The sequence below is a fragment of the Cervus elaphus genome, chromosome 4, assembly GCF_910594005.1.
Source record: "Cervus elaphus chromosome 4, mCerEla1.1, whole genome shotgun sequence".
In the NCBI taxonomy this organism is placed as follows: domain Eukaryota; kingdom Metazoa; phylum Chordata; class Mammalia; order Artiodactyla; family Cervidae; genus Cervus; species Cervus elaphus.
The window spans coordinates 48,074,919-48,091,787 of NC_057818.1; the positions used below are offsets into that span (position 1 = coordinate 48,074,919).

Genomic DNA, 16,869 nt, shown 5'->3' on the forward strand with positions numbered 1-16,869 from the left:
ACCGAACTGAACTGAGCTTCAGGGGAGCTTGGGAGATGTAGTCTTTGCTGAGCATCCCAAGAAGAAAGGGAAGAATGCCTACTAGCTGGACAGCTCACACCAGAAGGTCCATTTCCTGCCCCTCGGCCCTGGCAGCCAACTTCTGCCCATTGGCCTGGGCTTTCAAGCCTTCTCCTTCCCTAAATGGCCAGGATCAAAGGAGTGCCTTTCTCTGCCTGATTGACCAGAGGGGGAGATTTTGAAGCCTCTTGCGGGCTTTTAGTCCAAAAAACTGACCATGTCACCAGCATTAAAAATAATGGTATTGCACGTTTTTGAACATTTAGTACATGATCAGTCCTGCTCTAAACATTTTTCATGCAGTAATTTACTTCATGGGGCTTCCCAGGTGGCACATTGTTAAAGAATCTGCCTGACAGTGCAGGATACACAGGTTTGATCCCTGGTCCAGGAAGATCCCCTAGAGAAGGAAATGGCAGCCCACTCCAGTATTCTTGCCTGGAGAATCCTATGGACAGAGGAGTCTGGTGGGGCACAGCCCACGGGGTCTCAAAGAGTCAGACACAACTGAGCGACTGAAAAACAACAGTAGTTTACTTTATCCTCATCTCCACCTTACAGATGGGGAGACTGAGGCACAGAGAGGTTAAATAATCCTAGACATTCTCACTGTTAATATTTCTTTCTCATTCTTCCCTTTCAGTGTATACAATGAACAAGAGGATTAAAAAATAAAGCCTGACCTATTTTGGTAGATTGACCAGTGTTCGGTCTCCCATCTGATGAGCTGAGTTCCAGAGAGTGCTTTGTGGAAAAGCACTCGGCAGTCGAAACCACATTGACAGGCTGTTTTCATAGGAGTGCAGGAAGGGGCTTAACTCTTGGCACATCCAGCAAATGCCTACTGACAGGAGGAGAAAGGATCCACAAGCTCTGCGGGATTTCCCCAGCCCGTGAGCCTGCAGCCGGTAGACCTCAAAGCATTTCTGCCAATGGGCGGGGCATGGCCTTTGAAACCATGGCCTCTGCGACAGCTCTTAGGGCCCATGGGGAGAAAGAAGGCCCTCTTCAGTTCAGATCCTTTGAGAATTAATTCAGGCACCAAGTCATCTTTCTGGATGCCTCTGATCTGGGAGGTAGTGAAGGACAGGGAAACCTAGCGTGTTGCAGTCCACGGGGTCGCAGAGAGTTGGACACTACTGAGCGACTCAACAGTAATGATCAGCCATGCTTGATGGAAATCTCCGATTCTCAGAGTTCACCTCTGAATCGGGACTTTTTGAGACAGTTTCAGGCTCCTGTTAAAGGCTCTTTACAAACTCTAGTTGGTGGTGTGATGGTGCACTGTGATGGAGCAGGTCTGTTTCGGTCAGGAGTGCATTGGGCTGCAAGTATCAGACAACACAGGTGGCACTGTCACTTCAACACATTGGAGGCGGTTTGTGTCTTATAACACCTACAGGGAGAGGATGTGACTCAGTAACTTGGCAGAGTGAATGCCAGTGCTGTGCCCCATCGTGGCTGCAGGAAGGCTGCTGCCCCCACCTTCCCCATGGGGCTGGGGCACCCTGACAGTTCAGTCCTTTCCTTCTGGCAGAGGAGTGTTCTGGAGACAAGAGGGGTCCTCTCAAATCCAAGTATCATGTCCACATTCCAAGCTGGAAAAAGGCAGACTGGTGAAGGGGCAGAGGGTCGTGTGGGTGAGCCTCATTCTTTTCGTGAGGAGAGCAAACACCTTCCCAGATGCCCTGACTGAGAATGTTCGCTTACCCCGGTGTGGAGATACGATTCTGCTTTATCTTCTAGATACACTTGTAATTTCCTTTTGCCTTTAGGTCTTGGTTCCATCTGAAAATGATGTCTGAATGTGGAATGAGGTTGGGTTCCGGGCTGAGCCTTTTCTTTTAACTCTGTTTGGGAAGTGGCATGGTTGGTGGTTCTGGTGCCAGACCCACTGGGTTTGAATCCTGCCTGGCTGCACCTCCTTGGCTGTGTGACCTTGGGCAGGCTACCCCTCTGTGCATCAGTTTCCTGAGCTGTTAAAAATGGGGATGCTGGTAGACCCTCCTTCACAGGCTTGTTATGACAGTTAAATGAGTTGATAGTTGACTTGAAAACAGTTCCTGGCATGTAACAAAAATCAAAGCCTTACCCTTCAAGCCAGAATGAGAATTCACAAGGTCTCGTGGGTCTGGAGACTTGGCAGGGAATCTCAGACCCCAGTCAGTGGGGAAAGTGAAGCATGTCACCGAGGTCACCGTCTCTTTCTCTTTACAAGAAGTGGCCAGACTGTCCTCTGAAGATGACTGTTGCAACATACGCTCCCACCTGCAGTGAGTTCCCCTAATTCCATAACTTCAGTACATTTGTTGGTATCAGACTCTGACTTCTTAGCCAGTCTGCTGTGCATAAAATGAGTGACCACTCATAGACGCTTTACCTGAGCAATTTTTCTGTAGAGGTATGTCATGTGCCACTCAACCAGAAGTTACTTGGGCTAGGCTGGAGGCAGGACAACCATGAGACGGTTCCCCCCACCCCACCCCACCGCTGGCACAGTGAAGACCTCAGAGTTCCTTGCTCAGAGCCCAATACCAAGATGCTTCTCTGGGACAGGGTTGGGGAGGGGTGGAGGCTGAGGAGACGACAGAAGATGAAGCTCTAAGATCCTTGTAGTGAGTGATCCAGCCTTGGTCATGACTGTGGACTGAATCAGTCAGTGAAAGAACCAGTGCTGAATCGTTAGTATGTGTTATTAATAGAATATAGGTCATAAGAGAAAACATGATTAATTACAAGAGGATCCCAGTGGCTGTCATACAAGATAGCAATTGAGGGCCTGAATTTTCCCACGGCAAAGTCTTTTCTTCCCGTAGCAGCTTTTCTTTGTTGGCAGGTGGGTAGAGGCAGTTCAGTGAATGGAGATTTTCCGAAGTTGCTGTTTCAGAGACAGGGTAGGGATGGGTATAATGGGAATCTTCTCTAAATAAAGGGTGATTGGACCACTTTATTAGTAGGTCCCTCATGCCCCCAATGTGAAGCTCTGGTAAAGTCTAAAAAAGAGAACGCAGCTTGTAGCAGAAGGCCCTTCCTGGGCTTGGTTCTCCTTCACCTCAAATTGAAACGCCTAGGCCAGCCACTTACAGACCTGTCTGCCTCAATGACCACCTGGTCAGGGGGGTGCCTAGAGGTTGGATGAACACCGGCCAGGATGTGTGTCTTGCTCAGTAAAAGACAGAAAGCTGCCGTCTCTGGGCACAGGGAGAGAAAGGAGCTGGTGGGGCCTGGTCCCAGCCTTTGGGGCTGCTGACCCTGCCGACTGGGAAAGTGGGTGCCAGCGCCAGTCACAGGCCCTCACCGGCCAGATTAGCCACCCCTTTACCCAGGTGGCACTAGTGGTAAAGAATCGGCCTGCCAGTGCAGGAGATGCAAGAGATGTGGGTTCGATCCCTGGGCCAGGAAGATCCCCTGGAGTAGGAAATGGCAACCCACTCCAGTATTCTTGTCTGGGAAATTCCATGGACAGAGGAGCCTGCTGGGGTACAGTCCATGGGGTTGCAAAGAGTTGGACACGACTGAGCGCGCGCACACACACACACACACACAGACTTCCTTACTTGGTCTTTGTGAAGAGGTATGAGTGGATGACCTTTTCCATATCACACACACACACACACACACACACACACACACACACAGACTTCCTTACTTGGTCTTTGTGAAGAGGTATGAGTGGATGACCTTTTCCATATCACACACACACACACACACACACACACACACACACACACACAGACTTCCTTACTTGGTCTTTGTGAAGAGGTATGAGTGGATGACCTTTTCCATATCACACACACACACACACACACACACACACAGACTTCCTTACTTGGTCTTTGTGAAGAGGTATGAGTGGATGACCTTTTCCATATCACACACACACACACACACACACACACACACACACACACACACACAGACTTCCTTACTTGGTCTTTGTGAAGAGGTATGAGTGGATGACCTTTTCCATATCTCACACACACACACACACACACACACACACAGACAGAGACTTCCTTACTTGGTCTTTGTGAAGAGGTATGAGTGGATGACCTTTTCCATATCACACACACACACACACACACACACACACACACACACACACACACACACACACACACACAGACTTCCTTACTTGGTCTTTGTGAAGAGGTATGAGTGGATGACCTTTTCCATATCTCACACACACACACACACACACACACACACACACACACACACACTTCCTTACTTGGTCTTTGTGAAGAGGTATGAGTGGATGACCTTTTCCATAACACACACACACACACACACACACACACACACACACACACACACACACACACACACACACACACACACACACACACACTTCCTTACTTGGTCTTTGTGAAGAGGTATGAGTGGATGACCTTTTCCATATGAGCTGAGATGGAAACTGAAGGGAAGAAGTGCAGGACAGAAAGACCCAGGTGCACAGGCTGCTCTGGGGTCAGGAGAGCAGCGCCCGGGCTGGCTGGCCTTGGAGAAGCACCTTGCCTGGAGCCATGGCTATAAAGCCGGCTTCACAGGATTTCATTCAGCAAGGATCAAAGCCAAGATCGTTAACATGTAAACACCATGAAATGTGATATAAGAGACTGGTTTTCAGGATGTTGATTGTGGAGTAATGGAACTTTTGTCAGACACTTCCCTGAGAGCCCATTTTTAAAAACAGAAAAAAGTAGAGCTGCTGTAGGGGAATGGGGGTACGGAGGCCCCCTGCTGTCTCCCTAAGGACCATACTCAGGGGAGTTCAGGGTGAAACCTCCTGGGGCTCTGAGGAGGCTTTGCCCCCAACTGGCCCTGAGTCCCAAGCAAGACATCTCAGCATCCTGAACCTCAGTTTCCTTATCCATTAAGTGGGCAGATCAGACTAGCTTGAAGAGTTCTTCACCTGGTTCCTATGAACAGAGGTTTCAGAGGTCTTTGACATCCCTGAGACAGTTTGGGGGGTGGAGGCAGGGAGGGGGCATTCCTAGAGAGACAAGACAGTTTTGTCACCTCCTTGCAAGGATTATGTTCATTGGAACACGAAGGAGCACTGTTTTGATTTCTGAGGTCCCTTCCAGTTCCAACAGTCGGTTATTTCTGTTGTAAATGATAGAATGAATCCTCCCAACTCAAACTGGCTTAAACTGCAAAGGGGGAATTCATGGCTCTGGGACTTGAAAATCTCAGAGCTGGCCTGACCAGAGTCCGCACTCAGGTGTTCTTGTCAGGAATCCACCCTACACCACTTCTGGATTTTGCCTCTTTCGGCTTTGACTTTTATTCTCAGATGACGTTCCTCTCCCCCAGGGGGCAGAGAAAAACCCTCAGCAGCCCCTACCTTCCACCCATTTCTTCCTCCCAGTAATCCAGCAAAATGTCTGGGGTCGACTGTGATTGGCCTTGCTTGGGTCATGTGTGTCTCCCAAGAGCCAATCTCTGTGGCCGAGGGGAGGAGTCATCAGACTTGGAGGCAGGCCAGGATGCCCTCTCACCCCCAGGTTCTCTCATCCTGGCTTCTGTTTCTTGGTATAAACCCTAGGAAGCAAGGTGCACAGCCCTGACTGTAACCTCTGTGACAGGTGAGCCAGGGCTGTTGCTCTGGTGGGTGCTGGAATTACTTAAGCAACTCCAACGGGGGTCCTTCCCTCCCAGGTGGTGTAAGAGGGGCTCTGGGCTGCCTGGGGTCCTGGCTGAACTCCTGGTGCTAAACCCTGCCTTCGCTGCATTTCCACATGCCTTGGGCATCTTCCTTTCTGCTGCGGCCCCTCCTGTGTATCAGGGACCCCAGACTGATGGACATCACAGCTTCCTCCATTTGACAGGAAATGGATTCCCAGCTCAGAGAGACGCGGCACCACCGCATGTCACTGCTGATGTGCCTTTAAAGAGCCATGAGCATCACTCTAGAGAAAGAAAGGGGGGAAATGAGTGGCAGAAAAGCAATTTCCGATGCAGTTAAAAAGGCACTGATTACAATTTTACAGGAGCTTTATTGCAGGGGCTTCCTGATCATCCCAAGAATTTTTTTTAATGATAAAGCCTGGTGATAAAGGAAGGTGTTCTAGGTGCTTCTGGTTCCCTCCTGCCCGTCCAAGCATGTCGAAAATCAAAGTCATTAGTATATTTCATAGACCAGCTTTAGGGACTTCAACCACCCAAGAGATTATTTCTGAGTTTTTACCGAGTGTGTGTTTTTCTGTATCTGATGATTCTATGTATAGTAGCTGTTTCTAATTTTATTTTGTGCTTTCCGAAGTGTCTTGGTAGTGAGCTGTGGGAATTGTCAAGAACTGTACTCACTCCTTCCCTTCTGTCAGTTGAGAGTCATTTGGTTGTGTGAACAAGTAGAAATTCAGGTCAGCCTGCTTACATATGAGAGGAAATGTTTGAACTTGTAGTCTGGGACATTCTGTGTGTAACAATCTCAGGGTTGCCGGGACCCCATTTCCTTCTGTCTCCTGGCTCTGCAGTCCTCTGTTGGTTTTATTGTCAGATAGGCTCTGGGGCAGCTCCAGGTATATATCCGACCAGCTTAGCAGCCCCCAGGATTTTTCTATTATCTCAGCTCATGTCCTGAGACTCTTCTGTGGACCTGATCAGCTGGCTTTGGTGCCAGGGTCACGTCACCCTGAGCCATCCTTGAGGTTAGGGCTCTCGAAGAGGGGGTGCAGTGACTTTATTGGCCAGGCCTGTGTTTTTATGACACCATTCCCTTCCCTACCAACCTATGGGTGGGGTCATCCTCACAGGAATCCCATGGGCTTAGTGAGAAAGATGAGGTTCCGGGGCCTGACCTGGAAAAGGGAAGTGGGTACAGGATGCACCAAAACCACTCAGTGCCCAGGACCGCTTCCCATATGAAACTCACACGGATCTGGATCCGCCCCACACCCCCTAGTTGCTACCTTCCCCAAACACCTGCTCCACCTTTACCCTAGCCCGGGACTAGCACAGGTGTTCTTAGTCTCGGGTTCATGGACCCTTGAAGAAATCCTCAGATGGAATTTAGAGGATCACGAAGTTGGCTGGGGAAAAATTACATCTTTATTTTCTCTACCATCTAACTGAAATAATTTCCATTCCTTCTGAACAAAGACCACAAGCCACATTGTATTAGCAACACCCATGACTTTGTCGCCACTCGAAAACTCAAAAGTATTTCCATATCACATTACTGTTGCGGATAGTGCAGCTTATCATTGACACTCGTCTCTTTCTAAATGACCGTAGCTCCTGGACCCACTGCTAAGGTCTTGTGATTTGAAGCATTCATTGTCTCTGTTGTTCAGTTGCTCAGTCCTGTCCGACTCTTTGCGACCCCAGTGGACTACAGCACACCAGGCTTCCCTGTCCTTCACTGTCTCCCAGAGTTTGCTCAAACTCGTGTCCATTGAGTCAGTGATGCCATCCAACCATCTCATCTTCTGTCACCCCCTTCTCTTGCCCTCAGTCTTTCCCAACATCGGGGTCTTTTTCATGAGTCGACTTTTCACATCAGGTGGCCAAAGTATTGGAGCTTCAGCTTCAGCATCAGTCCTTCCAATGAATATTCAGGGTTGATTTCCTTTAGGGTTGACTGGTTTGATCTTGTTGTCCAAGGGACTCTCAAGAGCCTTCTCCAGCACTACAACTTGAAAGCATCAATTCTTAGGGGCTCAGCCTTCTTTATGGTCCAGCTCTCAGTGGAAAAACCATAATTTTGACTATACAGACCTTTGTCAGCAAAGTGATGTCTCTGCCTTTTAATACACTGTGTAGGTTTGTCAAAAGCATTCGTAAAGAAGCACAAAGATGACTGTATCTCAGAATAGGTTTTGTGCTGAGGAATGTAACTGATTTCCTTTGTAATCTTGTGGATTGTATTTTGTACGCTTGAGCATGTGATTCTAAGAAAGAACCCACACCCTTCTTCTTCAGGTTGCTAGCACGGGTCCTTGACCTGAGAAAGGGTAAGAACTAAGAACTCTTTTTGGCTTCTCGATTATTGAAACTGTCCTAATCCTTAGGCTCTGGAAAGTAGGCCAGCTGCTTGCTAGGTTTCCTTCCTCGGAGGCTCGCTGGAGGATCTGGCTGGCGTGTGAGGTCGGCCTTGGTGTGTGGGTGGCATGTGGACATGGCAGCATCGGGGAAGGACGGGGAGGGTCCCTGCCAGCCTGCAGTTAGCCCTCTCTTCGTTGATCATCGTGACCACGTGGCCTGGCCAAGTGGTCGGGAGCAGGCTGTGAGCAAGTGTGAGGGACCAGGCTGCCTGGGTTCATCCTCCCTGAAGTGTACTTTTGACTGGCTGGGCAGCCTCAGCTAGGGGGCCCTTTACCCACTGTGTGCCTCAGTTCTCTCATCTGTAATATGGACACAATAATATTTTGTATTTCCTAGGGTTGTTGGGCAGGGGTGGAGACATGAAATGAGCCAGCACATTCTGCCTGGACGGAGCCTGGCACACAGGGAGAGAGAGTCACCATTTAGCACCTGGGAAGGTTCTAGGTTGTCCTCTCAGATCTCATCTTCCTGCCTTCGTGCCTAGCCTCAACTGAAATGTGATGGTGAATTGTGCAGACGGTGGCCTCTCGACCCAGAGACATTCATTCATCCATGAAATATCCACTTAAAGATGCACAACCATACTAAATATTCAAAAACATAAATTAGTAATACAGAGTGACAAGTCAGGACAAGAGCTTTTTCTCCACCACTCCTCTGCTCACAGTTGTCTGAAGGAGATGTCATTATAATGCGCTTTCATCTGTGCTCCTGACACCTCCCTGCCCTCATCTCCTACACGCACTCTGCTTCTGCAGCTCCTGCATGCCCCCCACCCCCACTCCAGCACACACACGCTCATGTGCGCACACACACACCCACCTCAGGTCGCGTGCACCGGCCGTCCCTGTGCCTGGAAGGCTCTTTCCCAGATGGTCACGTAGCTCATGGTCTCCTGTGTTCAGGTCTTCGTCCTCAGACCTCCTCTGATCAGCAGAATGTGCTGGCTCATTTCATGTCTCCACCCCTGCCCAATAACCCTAGGAAATACAAAACTCCCTCCCCTGCTGCAGTGTCTGCTCCCCATGGATCTGGTCCTGGTCACTGGCATACCCTCCGTGCCTGGCACGCAGCAGCCATTCAATAAATGCTCGTTGAGGCAGTGAATTCATGAATAACGGGTGGGTACTATGGTAGGAAGGCTCATATTGGCCAAAGGCGTAACCTTGTGTTTTGTTTTGTTTTTTTCTCTATAGATGCACAGTCTTTGACCTCAGCTCTCCTGGGACCCATAAGGAGCGCTAGTGTCCAGAACATACCAAGGGTGAGTACTAAGGTTTGCTTGACTTTGGTTTGCTTAAGCTTTACAACTCGTGCATGTAAGTCTCTTTATTATTTTTTGCTTGTTTTTTAGTTTTTGAGTGTTTTTTTGTTGGTTTTTTCTCTTTTCTTAATTTTTTAAAATTTTTATTTGGAAGAGTATCAGGGGAAAGACAGAAGTCTCCTTCACTGTCCCTCCCAACACCCATAGTCTGATGTCTTCCCTCCGAAGTAATGACTGTCAGTAGCTGGGTGGGTGTCCAGCCGGACCTCACTTCCTTTCATCTTTTTAATTTCCGTTTTTAAAATTTACACCAAGTGAAATTCACCCTTTGGTGTGTAATTCTTTGAGTTTAGGCAAATGCATGCCATTGTGTAACAGCTACCACGGTTAGGATACAGAATGGCCCCATCCCCCACCGTGTGGATGTGCTGGGTGTCTATAGGCTAAAAATGTCGTGCGAGTAGTTACACGAAATTAAAATACGTGTACACGGTAAGTACTTACCTGTGATATGAAGATTTTTAACATGTTTTGAAGTGGATTTCTGGGTGTTTGGCTAGTGAGCACCCTCTTTGGTTTCTTTGGCCTAGACCAGAGGAGGGGGCCTCGGCGTGGGGGGTGTCCCAGGTGACAGTGGGGATTCCTAAACGAGGACAGCTACCTTTGTTGGCAGGATGCCACAAGGGGCTTGGGAGAGGGGATGCTGTCTGACCCTTGAAGCACCAAGAGACCCCAGTAGTGTGGCAAGTGGGAGAACAGAAGATTCTGGCATGCAGGCTCTGGATGCAGATAATGGTATTGGCTGAGTTGCAGGGACCAGACAGTTGAGTTTGGGAACTGAGTGACCCAAACTAAGATCATGGCATCTGGTCCCATCACCTCATGGGAAATAGATGGGGAGACAGTGGAAACAGTGTCAGACTTTATTTTTGGGGGGCTCCAAAATCACTGCAGATGGTGATTGCAGCCATGAAATTAAAAGACACTTAACTCCTTGGAAGGAAAGTTATGACCAACCTAGATAGCATATTAAAAAGCAGAGGCATTACTTTGCCAACAAAGGTCTGTCTGGTCAAGGCTGTGGTTTTTCCAGTGGTCATGTATGGATGTGAGAGTTGGACTGTGAAGAAAGCTGAGTGCCGAAAAATTGATGCTTTTTAACTATGGTGTTGGAGAAGACTCTTGAGAGTCCCTTGGACTGCAAGGAGATCCAACCAGTCCATCCTAAAGGAGATCAGTCCTGGGTGTTCATTGGAAGGACTGATGCTGAAGCTGAAACTCCAATACTTTGGCCACCTCATGCGAAGAGTTGACTCATTGGAAAAGACCCTGATGCTGGGAGGGATTGGGGGCAGGAGGAGAAGGGGACGACAGAGGTTGAGATGGCTGGATGACATCACCGACTCCATGGACTTGAGTTTGAGTAAACTCCGGGAGTTTGCGATGGACAGGGAGGCCTGGCGTGCTTCAGTCCATGGGGTTGCAAAGAGTCAGACACGACTGAGTGACTGAACTGACTGACTGACAGATAGAGAGAATTCCCTGGCAATCCAGTGGTTAGGGCTTCAAGCTCTCACTGCAAAGAACCCAGGTTTGACCCCTGGTTAGGGAACTAAGATCTTGTGGCCAAAAAACAATTTTTTTTTTTAAATTAAAAAATTCTAGACAGCATCTTCCTCCTCGTTTGTTTCTTGGGTCTCTTCATGTTCCTTCATCCTGGTCTATGGCTCTGCCCAGGTACGAAAGCTTGTTTGTGGGGCAGTCTCTTGAGACCAGATTTCCATTGTGGGATGCTTCTTGGCCCAATTCTTTATTAACTTTTTTTTTTAATTTTAGAGGAATTTTAGACTTATAAAAAGTTACAAAAATAGCACAGAGCGTTCACATTATCTATCCTTCAACCAGCATCGCCTAATGCTACCATCTTATACAACTGTAGCATAGCTTTCAAAACCAGGAGGTGAGCTCTGGCCCAGTACGGTGAACTAAGTTACAGACTCGTTTCACTTGTTTTTTCACTGATGTCCTTTTGCTGTTCCAAGATCCTGTCCAGGATCCCTGACTGCGTTCAGTGGTCCCGTTTCCTTAATCCTCCTCTAGTCCGCCTCGGTTCCTCAGGCTTTCCTTGTCTTTTATGACTGGGACACTTCCAAGAGAGCGGTTCTGTCATTTTGTAGATTGTCTCAGTTTGGGTTTCTCTGGTATTTCGTCATGACTGCAGCTTATGCGTTACTTGGCGGAACACCTCAGAGGTGAGGTGCCCGTCATGGTGCATGGCACCCACAGGTCCACATGTCTTATCACTGGTGATGTTAACCTGGATCACTCGGTCAGGTTGCTGTCTGCTGGCTTTCTCCACTGTCTGGTAACTGTTTTTCCCTTTGTAATTGATAGTTATCTTGGGAGAGGTGCTTTGAGACCACACAAGTTTCTCCTTAAGCTTGCACCCACTCATTTTGGCACTGGTAGGGTGCATCTTGTATGTAAGTTATTACTGTGGTATTTCCCAATGGTGATTTTTTTTTAATGTCCTTCATTCCTTTTACATTTATGAATTGTCCTCATGATTAGTTCTGTAAGGAAGACCTGTCCCTTTTCCCTCATTTATTTCAGCTGTTAACATATATTTATATGGCCTCATGAAGTGAGGTGAAAGTCGCTCAGTCGTGTCCGACTCTTTGCGACCCCTTGGACTATACAGTCCAGGGAATTCTCCAGGCCAGAATACTGGAGTGGGTAGCCTTTCCCTTCTCCAGGGGATCTTACCCCAACCCAGGGATCAAATCCAGGTCTCCTGCATTGCAGGCGGATTCTTTACCAGCTGAGCTGCCAGGAAAGCCCAAGAAATCTGGAGTGGGTAGCCTATCCCTTCTCCAGCGGATCTTCCTGACCCAGGAATCGAACCAGAGTCTCCTGCATTACAGGCAGATTCTTTACCAGCTGAGCCACCAGGGAAGCCCTATGGTCTCATAGGGACTCATTTTAATCTAGTGTGGCCCTTTATAACGTGGTAGAAGGGGGACTTCCTTGGTGGTCCAGTGGTTAAGTCTCCACGTTTCCACTGCACCAGGTTCAGGTCCAGTCCTTGATAGGGGAACTAAGGATCCCACATGCCATGCAGCATGGCCCAAAAAAAAAAAAAAAATTTTTTTTTAAATTTAGTATGGTATCAGCAGACGAATGGATAAGGAAGCTGTGGTACATATACACCATGGAATATTACTCAGCCATTAAAAAGAATTCATTTGAATCAGTTCTAATGAGATGGATGAAACTGGAGCCCATTATACAGAGTGAAGTAAGCCAGAAAGATAAAGACCAATACAGTATACTAACACATATATGGAATTTAGAAAGATGGTAACGATAACCCTATATGCAAAACAGAAAAAGAGACACAGATGTACAGAACAGACTTTTGGACTCTGTGGGAGAAGGCGAGGGTGGGATGTTTCGAGAGAACAGCATAGAAACATGTATATTATCTAGGGTGAAACAGATCACCAGCCCAGGTTGGATGCATGAGACAAGTGCTCGGGCCTGATGCACTGAGAAGACCCAGAGGGATCGGGTGAAGAGGGAGGTGGGAGGGGGGATCGGGATGGGGAATACATGTAAATCCATGGCTGATTCATGTCAATGTATGACAAAAACCCACTACAATATTGTAAAGTAATTAGCCTCCAACTAATAAAAATAAATGGAAAAAAAAAAAAACAATAAATTTAGTACGGTAGAAGTTCCAGTTTCTGAGTGAATTCCTAATATTGCCTCTCAAGCCACAGGAGGACCAGCATTGTCCCCACCTCGTAACCAGTACATCAGGGACTGGAGAGCAGGAGATGGGGTTTCATTTGTCCCTTCATTTGTTCCATTCATTCCCTCAACAAATAGGCATTTGAGCACCTACTGTTATGTTCCAGGTACTGGGGATTCAGGAATGAACAAGACAGACAAAATCCTTTCCCTGCAGGCACTGACATCCTACTGAAGGATAAAACAACAGACAAACGAGTGAACGTCGGGATAAGGATGAGTACAGCAGGAAAGGGGACTCACTGGGAGCAACTGGGGGCAATTTTATTTTATTTTTGGCCACACTGTGGGGGGTGTGGGATCTTAGCTCCCCAACCAGGGATTGAACCAGTGCCCCCTGCATTGGGAGCACGGAGTCTTAGCTGCTGGATCACCAGGAAAGTCCAAGAGGGCAATTTTAGACCAGGCGACTCAGGAAGGCTTCTCTGAGGAGGCCCTGACCTAATTCTTCCACCTGCCAGGCAGGAGAGCTGAACAAATTAACTCACTTCTGAATAGGGTTTTGGGAATTGTGGCAAACAGGAAAACGTGTTCCCTCTCTGAGGAGCAGCCCCTGCTTAGCTCTAGCCCATTTGCTGCCCTGTGGAAATGCTAAATCTTGCCAGATCTTCTGATATTTTTTTCCCCAATAGAAGACAAAAATGAGGAATTCTTGCCAACCACCTGAACCCAAATTATGGTACATCAGTTAGCTTTCAGAAATCAGTGGATGACTATCTTTTGTTCATTTTCATTGTGTTTATTCATTAAGTTACTTTTGTAGCAGAGGATACCAGTTTTGCTGTTTGAGTAAGAATGTAGATTCTACATATAAATATATGTATATATATTCAAGTTTATTAAGTAAGTAATTGTATAATGGAACATATTAATAGATGCAACTGCAAAGGGAGGGTAGAACACAGCTACTCAGGTTTGGTAAATACTGCCCTGTCTTGGCCTTCCATGCTTTCTTCTCTGGATCAGGAGTTCTCAGCCGGGGACCTGAACTGAGGCTGGCAGACGGTTACCATGGCCATGTGCCCTGAGCCATTCATGTCATGGTGGGTGCAACAGCCTGGAATGGTTTCAGCTGCAAGAGCAGAAAACCCAGCTCACAGCAGCTTAAATAAATGAGGGTTGCTTTCTGTTCCCTAACAACAAACCAAGAGGTACTTGGCTGCCAATGTTAGTTCAGAGGCTGAGTAATGTCTAAGCTGGGGCCTCCTTGAGTCCCTTGGCCTTTCGCTCATGGTTCCAAAGTTGCTGCTGCAGCTCCAGCCAGCACACGGAAGGGTGCATCAATGCCAGCAGCCTGTTTTTTTCTTTTTTTTTTTTTTCCAGTTCTGAACTGCTCAGCACTCCCAGAATCCCCCTCCCCAGAAGATTCCACTTATGCATCCTTGGCCAGAAATGGGCCATATAACCTCCCCTACTTCTAAACTATGAAAGTGTTAGTCACTCAGTTGTGCCTAACTCTTTGTGACCCCATGGACTGTAGCCCACCAGGCTTTTCTGTCCATGGAATTCTCCAGGCAAGAATATTGGAGTAGATTGCCATTCCTTTCTCCAGGGGGTCTTCCTGACCCAGGGATCGAACTCAGATCTCCTGCTTTGCAGGCAGATTCTTTACCATCTGAGCCACCAAGGAAGGTGAGAAGTTTCATTTAGCTTTTCAACATCTTCTGAGGGGGAAGCTAGAGAAAAAGGGAATCAAGAGTGTCAGTGGGTTAGCCAGCCAACAGTGTCTGGCTCCACAGGGGAAGAAAAACAATAATAACGCACATTAATGGGTGCTGACTCGTTGCCAAGCCCTGCTGTAAGCACTTTACACGCATGATCTCATTCACTCCTTCCACCCACCCTGTGATGTCTCTGCTGTGATCTCCCCACTGTAATGACTTAGAAACTGAGGTGCCGAGAGGTGAAGCCCTTTGCCAGGTAGAGGAGCTGGAGTGGGAGCCTTTATTTATTTATTTATTTTATTTTAAAAAGTGATTTTATTTTGGCTCTGCTGAGTCTTCACTGCTGCAGGCAGGCTTCCTCTAGTTGTGGTGAGGAAGGGGGCTATTCTCTAGTTGTGGTGCGTGAGCTTCTCATTGGGATGATGTCTCTTGGTGCAGAGCATGCGCTCTAAGGCACACAGGTTTCAATAGCTGCAGCACGTGGGCGCGGTGGTTGCAGCTCCCAGGCTCTGGAGCGCAGGCTCAGTTGTCGTGGCGCACCGGCTTCGTTGCTCCGAGGCACGTGGGATCTTCCCAGATCAGGGATCAAACTCATGTCTCCTGCATTGGCAGGTGGATTCTTTACCACTGGGCCACTGCGGAAGCCCCAGAGTGGGAATCTTGACAGTGTCTCCAGAGTGCTCACTCTTGGCCACTGCATTTGGTTGCTTCATTAAAGGTCCTGGGGTTCCAGACTGCTAGCTGTCTGACCTCAGCTTAAATTCTTCTAGGAAGGCAGGAGTTGGGCAGCATATTTGCTTTGGGGAGGTTTTGATCATTAAAAAGCTGCTTTGTGAATCACATCTGCTCTGTGTTCACATCTCAGTGGTTCTGGCCCCATCCTGGTGAGGGGCAGTGGTCACACACCTTCCTCCCGGGGGCTGTTTGTGGCTCGCAGATGGCGGAGTCGTCTCCTGAACTCCATTTCCAAGCAAGCTATGTCTGTGCTTTCAACTCTTCTTCCCAGAATGATGCTTCCAGCCTTCCTTCCTTTCTTGGGGTTCTGCTGGTGGATTCAACACATATTTAACATGTGCCTCCTCAGTGCCCATCCCTGTAGTGTAGTGGTGTGGGCGAGACGGCCCCATGGCCGAGTGGACCATGGACTCAGGGTTCCTCATGTAGTGAGGGAGGCAGACCCTCAGACAGTCACAGCTCAGGCTGTATGGGGCAAACCCAGGAGGTGAGGGGAGCCCAGAAGAGGTGCCCAGACAAACATGGGAGTCAAGGAGGTCTCCTGGGAGCAGCTAGGGCCCTTGAAGGAGGAATGGCAATCATCAAAGAGCAGTTTCTCTCTCTCCTCTGCCTCCCCTGTCTTCAGGGAAACTCTTGCACTGCAGCTTTCATTGCTCTATCTCCACTGCCTTCCTGTAGGATGAAGGGTTTGGACTTGGGTTTCCATCCGTCCATCCAGCGAACAGATCCCATGTGGGCACTGGGCCCCAAGGCCTGCCCTCTTGGATAGAGAGTATTTGGGGAAAGCTTCGTAGGTGCACAAGCCAGAGCGATGAGAGTGCTGAGAGGAGAGGCCACAGGCCCTGGGAACTCTGAGGAGAGACACCTGACATTGGCTTGGGTCTTCAGGGCCAGCTTCTTGAAGGAGGTGAAATCCATCAGAGCAGGCTGACACAGTGGCCGAGAGCACAGGCTCAGAGTCCAGCCCACCTGGGGTCTAGTCTTAGCTTGATCACTGATGAGCCCCAAGTGGGGAGCCTAACTCTGGGAGCTTCTGTTTTCTCCTAAGATTGCCTTGGGAATTACAACATGACTATGAATGTTGGGGGCTTCCTTGGTGGCGCTGATGGTAAAGAACCTGCCTGTCAGTGCAGGAGGCAGAAGAGATGCAGGTTCGATCCCTGGATCGGGAAGATCCCCTGGAGGAGGAAATGGCAACCCACTCCAGTATTCTTGCTTGAAAAATCCCACGAACAGAGGAGCCTGGCAGCCTATAGTCCATGGTGTCACAAAGAGTAG

General features: G+C 48.4%; 1 protein-coding gene across 5 annotated transcripts in view; it reads left to right on the forward strand.

Annotated features, from left to right (window-relative positions):
* The window catches only part of SIPA1L3 (signal induced proliferation associated 1 like 3), a 254,870-nt gene that overhangs the window by 93,507 nt on the left and 144,494 nt on the right, over positions 1 to 16,869 (forward strand). For all 5 annotated transcript variants that reach the window (XM_043894518.1, XM_043894527.1, XM_043894536.1 and 2 more), the window contains one exon: positions 9,309 to 9,376. The gene's annotated coding sequence lies outside the window, so the exon portion shown is untranslated. The remainder of the gene's footprint in view (positions 1 to 9,308; positions 9,377 to 16,869) is intronic.